Source organism: Rhea pennata, chromosome 25, assembly GCF_028389875.1.
Source record: "Rhea pennata isolate bPtePen1 chromosome 25, bPtePen1.pri, whole genome shotgun sequence".
NCBI lineage: Eukaryota > Metazoa > Chordata > Aves > Rheiformes > Rheidae > Rhea > Rhea pennata.
In genome coordinates, this window is record NC_084687.1 from 8,166,106 (window position 1) to 8,172,480 (window position 6,375).

The following is a 6,375-nucleotide window of genomic DNA, read 5'->3' on the forward strand; positions in this document are numbered from 1 at the left end:
AAAGGAGCTGCTTATAACACACAAGTTCCAGATGTCTGTTTTTTTCGAGAAAGATTATTTTACCATAAGTACTATAAAATGATCTCTGTAAACCTCTCCTGATTACCTTAATTATTGTTCATAAAAACATGCACGGAACATCATTCAGAATCCCTTATTCTTTGTTTTAGTTTGGGATGTTGCTTACTAATACCTCTTTTTACTTCCATCAAAAATACAATGCATACCTATGAAACAACATATGTGCAGTCTGTCATTTATTTTAATAGAGACTAATATTTTAAATAAGATCTAAACACTTGCCTGTGATCATTATTTCATTTCAAGATAGCCTATGCCTAATTTTGACAGTTGCTATTGTTGGCATCTTCAACATGTATGCAGACTTGGCTCCTAGGCTAGTGACTGAGTAATATAAAATTTCAGGCTGTTTGAGTATAATAAAATTTCTACTACTTTGTCTTCTCAGCTATGGTTCACATATAAATCCATAAACTATAATTCCATTGTTCAAGTTAAGATTCAGAACTCATATCAAGCCTACCCTACAACTTAATTTTGCTGATTCTGGAATATGCGATATTTAAATGACTTAATGCAAAAATATAGTTTAAACCACTGCTGAGTGAGACTTACATGAAAAACAAATGTTTTCTTTGATATTAACCAAGCATCATTTCCAGGATAGCGGTCTACGTACAGTATCTGACATTTCATTAGAAGAAATGGCAAGAAACTTAAGCAGGGATAATTAGAAATGGTACTTTAGCATTAGAACTGCATGTCATAGTTACTGTGAGTGTTGTGGTAATTAAAATGTCTTGAAGGTGGAGAAAAGTCAATTTTCTATCTAAACAGGTAAATATTCAAGTCTGTGCTGTACACATCTGGATTCAAATTGTAAATAATCAATTTGAACTTCATTATTTTTCAGTGCTGTCATGTCAGGGTTGTAAATCTGTGGTGCATCATATAGTCCTCTGGATAGCACCTGTGTGTCATGTGGTATATTACATAAATCATCTGCAAAATTACAAAGGTACCATTGTTACTATTTTAAGAAAAATTACAGAAAATACAATAATCTAGAAAGGATGCAAAATCATATTTCCCTCATACTATGCATATTTCTGCAAGTGGACTATATAGACTAAATAAAAATGAAAAAACTATTTTAGGTATTCATCCACTTTACACAGGAAAAGCAAGTGAAAATTAATGCGTGTGCTTTGGCTTGTGGATCCTTCAGGTAGCATACACATAAACAAACCCTTTAAATTGAAATCTACTAGTTATCAGCTATTCATTGTAGTGAATATTAATATTTTTACATGTGGAACTTTGTTAAAGTTTTTAAAGCTGAATTCTGATGGCATTCATAGTATTTGTAACTGGATAGTTCAATTTGCTGCAATTTTTAAAATATATATATTTTCATATATATATACACACACTTTCATTAAAAGTATTAGCAAGGTAAGCTTACTTCTAGCTGACTTTTTCTCAAGATTTGAAAATATATTTTAATCTGTGGCAGTAAATGTAGTTATCAATGAAACTGAGTATTTTTTTTGTTAATGCTATTTTGAAAAATACTTGTGTTTTGACTATTTCCAGTGAAATACATGTTTGTTTCATTTATTTTTCCACTGGGTTCTTATTTTCCTCATCTATTTTAAAGAGGATATTGCCTTCAGTGTCTAAAGTATTAAATGTCTTATTAGTAAGGATATAATTGGTAATGATTGTGCAGCTACCAATTTAACTTCTTTCCATGTACTTCCCCGCTCCTCCCACCCCAGCCCTACAAGCACGATCTACAGCAGCTTTGCTAGATGGTGTCTCTATTTCCACAGTTTATACAAAGTCTGCATAGCATTCCGTTTACATTCTTTTGAGCAACAGCACCCTTTCAGAAGCATCCAGGAATTTTGCCGCATTTAACAGAGCGGACTTACTGTCAGTGTAAACTACTCCAAGACTTAACCTCCAGGTACCCTCTGAACACGTGCAAGGGCTCTGACAGCGCTGCAGATTCCGTCTGAGACGTTAGAGCATCTCTGTGCTCTGCTAAGCAGAATCAGAAAGTGGTTCTGTCTCACGCTTTTCATGTTACACATATGGAAATGTAGGTTTGTCTTCACAGAGTATGTAATTTAAAAAAATTGAGCCAACCTGTCAGGAGACTTTTTATTCAGTTGATGGTGTGAATAGTGGGCAATTCTTTTTCTGTACTTGTTATGAGTGTATATAATAATCATTAGAACTGTAAACACAGTGATGCTGCTGAAAGTAGTAGCCAGAATGGAAGTCCGTAGATGAGCTTCTCCTGCTAAAATAATGTTATTTTGGAAAAAAAAAAATGCATAAAGCTAAGAAGACAGCAAACTGCACCCTTTAGATTCTAATAAAACAGCATAGAAAGCTTTTGTCAGCACAAATTTAAAAGGACAGTTTGAAAATCCAGTGTTCAACCTCCTCAATACCCTACCTACAATATTTTGCCTCAGCAGCAATACAGAATGATACTTCTGATACAGTTTCTTCTTACAGAAGTGAATTTTTGAAGATTTGATTTGAGTTTGAATGTTCATTAAGATAAGCGTACAGGTCAAACGCACATGGTCAACACTGAACTGGGTTTCCACTTTTTGTTAATGACTATTTAGAATGCTGAAGTAGTTGAGGAACTGTAGCTTGCACGTGTAGCTAAAAGGAAGTTTGTTAATACTTGGTTACTTTAAATTAAAGATAACATCTGGAAATGGTGGTGTATATTATCGTTTTCCTTTATTATATTGTGAACAGTTCTCCATTTTCTTTTTTGTCAAAATTTTCAAGAAGGGTTGGCAATACTGTGGCCTACTATTTCTGCTTCCTTTCTTCCTCTCATCTTTATTTACCCTTCATTTAATTCTATATTTCTCTAGTACTTTAAACACCCCCCGCCCCGGGGAAGCTGATGCCAATTTCCTGCTCTCACCTCTTAAGCTCTCCAGCAGAATGGTATGTACTGCTCATGATATTCAATAGTATCTGTTATACTTGAGCTCAGTATTGGAAAAAATTAAAAATGTAGTTAGGCTTTGTGAACTGCTTTGAGGATTTGTAGCTCTGAAAATGCAAACTATGAGCAAAAGCAAACTTGATTTTTTATTGCCATCAAGTTCTTAACACAGTTGGACCTCTATATCTCGTCTTCACCTAAAATAAACAAGTCAGGCCTCAGCAGTTTAAGGGAATGTGGCTGCAATACTTAATGACACACACCTGCAGCCTGCATTATATGATTTGAAGTCAGACCTCTACTGGTGATGGTTGGTGGGGTTGTGAAAAGATGATCAGTTGGTTCCAGCATTTCTAATGTTTGATTTATAGTTCTATTAGATGATAAAAATTTATGTGGTGGAGTCGCAGCAGGTTTGAATCTTGTGATATATGAAGACTTGTCAGTGTTTGAACTTGGGTGGTGAATGCTGTTTGATGCAAGGTGTGCCAAATGTGATGTGGTTATTGAAGGAGAGAAATCTCATATTTTATATTTTACTTAAAAAAAAAAAAAAAAGTAAGCACTGCTAGAACTTAATGCTGCAGTACAGGCTTGTCATATCCAAGTGCTTCTGGAGCTAATTACTTCCAAATGGCATTAAAAAAATTCTTCTGTTTAGAAACAGCAATATCAGAGAGTTCAAGGTAGAATGAAGAAAGCAAGAACAAATCAAGAAAATGACACTACAGAACTCGCCTCGGCTGACAAACGTGGTAGTTTGCTGACGGCAGGTAGTACAGAGAAACAGATCTGGTGTCTTAACGCATACCTGTTTATTTGGACCCTGGAATATGCTCCTGGAGGGCTGAGAGAAATGCAGGAGTGTCTCTATGGTGGCCAATGAAGCTGCACTGGAGTTTGAGACTAGTCAGGGTAACTGTGCTAAGTTGAGCTTACCTGTTTGAATCTGGCTGTACAGTATTACCAAAGGTGAGTGTTACATATCGGTAGCTGCTGATCTTATTTTACAGTGGCTTTTACAAGTATTTTTTTCAGAATCAGATGCTGCTTGGGAAGAATCCCTATATACAGTTTTCTTCAAATGTGCGGAGGGAAGCTACTACAGGCTTCTTGGTTAAAAATATATATTAAAAAAAATCCTCTTATATGTACAATATACAAAAATAAATGTACAAAATTATTATAATATGACAACTATTCTTAAAACAAATAACATTTCCATTACATTTCTAAGCCCAAAGGATTAACAAAAATGCTACAGTATTTCAATTACCATAATAATAAAAAGACATCCCACAGTATAAATAACAGCATTACTGTCATTCTTGACTTCCTAGAGGCTTTTCTTTCCTGTGATACCCAAGTTTTTAATGTAGTTTGCCTTGCTTCTGTCAGGAGCATCCTGCAGGGTCAGGTTAAGGAGGAAAAACAGTCTCCCTTTCTACTTTCTTTGAGCCATTTTAATTTTTTGTTGGAATCCAGAAATGGCTTCCTTGCTGGAAAGCATTTACTTTTGCAGGCTTCCCAGTTGTAACTGTGGTGGACGCTTTTCTTTTTCAGGTGAGCATGTGAGATTGCCTAAGAGAGGAATGCGTTTTGTGCTAAGAGCAGCATCTGACAGGGCTTCCTGCCCAAAGCCCGAAAGGAGAAACAGAAGCATATCCCAGGGTTTGTACTGAGCAGATCAACAGCTTAAATGCTGATCCAAGAAGTCTCTATTGTACATGCTTTGCGTCAAGCCTCCATGCAGATCTTCATTGGTAAAAATTGTGTCTGACTACCTATTGCCTGCCTATGTTCATGGGAGATTGCTAGTCAAATCAGGAGAATACTACTGTTCACTTAGAAACTGAAATTGGTGACTTTTTAGCGAAATGGGTCTCCCTTTCTACAGCAGCTACTCCTTTTTCCCCTGACCACAGTAGATAAGGGCATTTGAAGGAGGGTTAAGGACAGGCAGGAGGACTGTGGTTCTCCTCCCCTGAGATACACCTTTTGCTGAGATTGTGGAATCATTTATTTCTGAGCAGGTCTTAAGGATTAGATGCCTTCCAGGCATTTCTGTAAGATCCAAGGGTGTTGCCTTGTCTTTGGTGCCTGTTAGTGCCCTGGGATCCCTGTCCCTAGTCTTGGTACTGCTATCTGATGCTACAGAGTTTCATGCGGCAGAGTCTGATTACCATTAGGAGTTAAATTTGGTAGTGTGATAGCTCAGACAAGCTAGTGCTGCAATGGATGGATACAGCCCCTTTCGGGAGGATGGGCTGGGAAGGTGAGGAGGCGAAGTTGCCCTTTATGCGGGAGAGCAGGTGGAATGCAGTGGAGCTCTGTCTAGGGTCAGAGGATGAACAACTTGAGAGCTTTGGATGACTAGAAGAAGCCTTGGGTTTACAGGCTCTCGTCCTGGATGTTGCTTAGGTATATATATCTTAGTAATGCTTTCAATGTTATCTCCCATAACATCCTTTGAGACAGGCTGATGGAGTACTGGCTGGATATGGGGATGATGAAGTAGATTGAAAACTGGTTGAACTACCAGGCTTAAAGGGTTGTGATCAGCAGCATGAGGCCTCACTGGAGGCCAGTCCCTAGTGGTGTACCCCAGGCGTCAATACTGGGTCCAGTGCTAATTGACATCTTTATTAATGACCTAAATTGGTGGAACAGGGTGCACTCTCAGCTAGTTTGCAGATGATACAGAACTGTGAGGAGTGATTGAGGGCCAGAGGTTGTGCTGCTGTTCAGAGGGACCATGACAGGCTGGAGACATGGGAAAAAGGACTCTCATGAAGTTCACCAAAAGGAAATGTATCTGAGTAGGAATAATCCCGTACACCAGGCCAAACGGCTGGAAAGCAGCTCTGCAGGAAAGGCGCTGGGGTCCTGGTGGGCAAGAGAATGAACACGAGGCAGGAATGTGTCACTGTGGCAAGAAAGGCCAGCAGGTTGAGAGAGTTGATCCTTTCCCTTTACCTAGTTTTGGTGAGGCCACACCTGATACACTATTTCCTTTCTGGGCAGCCCAATACAAGAAAGACATGGACGTACTGGAGCAAGTCTAGTGAAGAGCCACAAAGATGATTAAGGCATTGGAGCATATGATAAATGAGGAGAGAGAGTGCCTGTATTGTTTAGGGCGCAGAGGAGGAGGTCCAGGGGTATTAATATGTATAAGCACCTGATAGGGGAGAGTAAAGAAAACGGAATCGGGCTCTTCTCAGTGGTCTCCAGCAAAAGGAAAAGAGGCAATGGGTATGAACTGAAATAAAAGAAATTTTGCTTAAACACAGGAAACTATTTTATGGGTGACTGAACACAGGAACAGGTTGCCCAGAGAGGCTGTGGAGTCTCAGTCCTTGGAGATG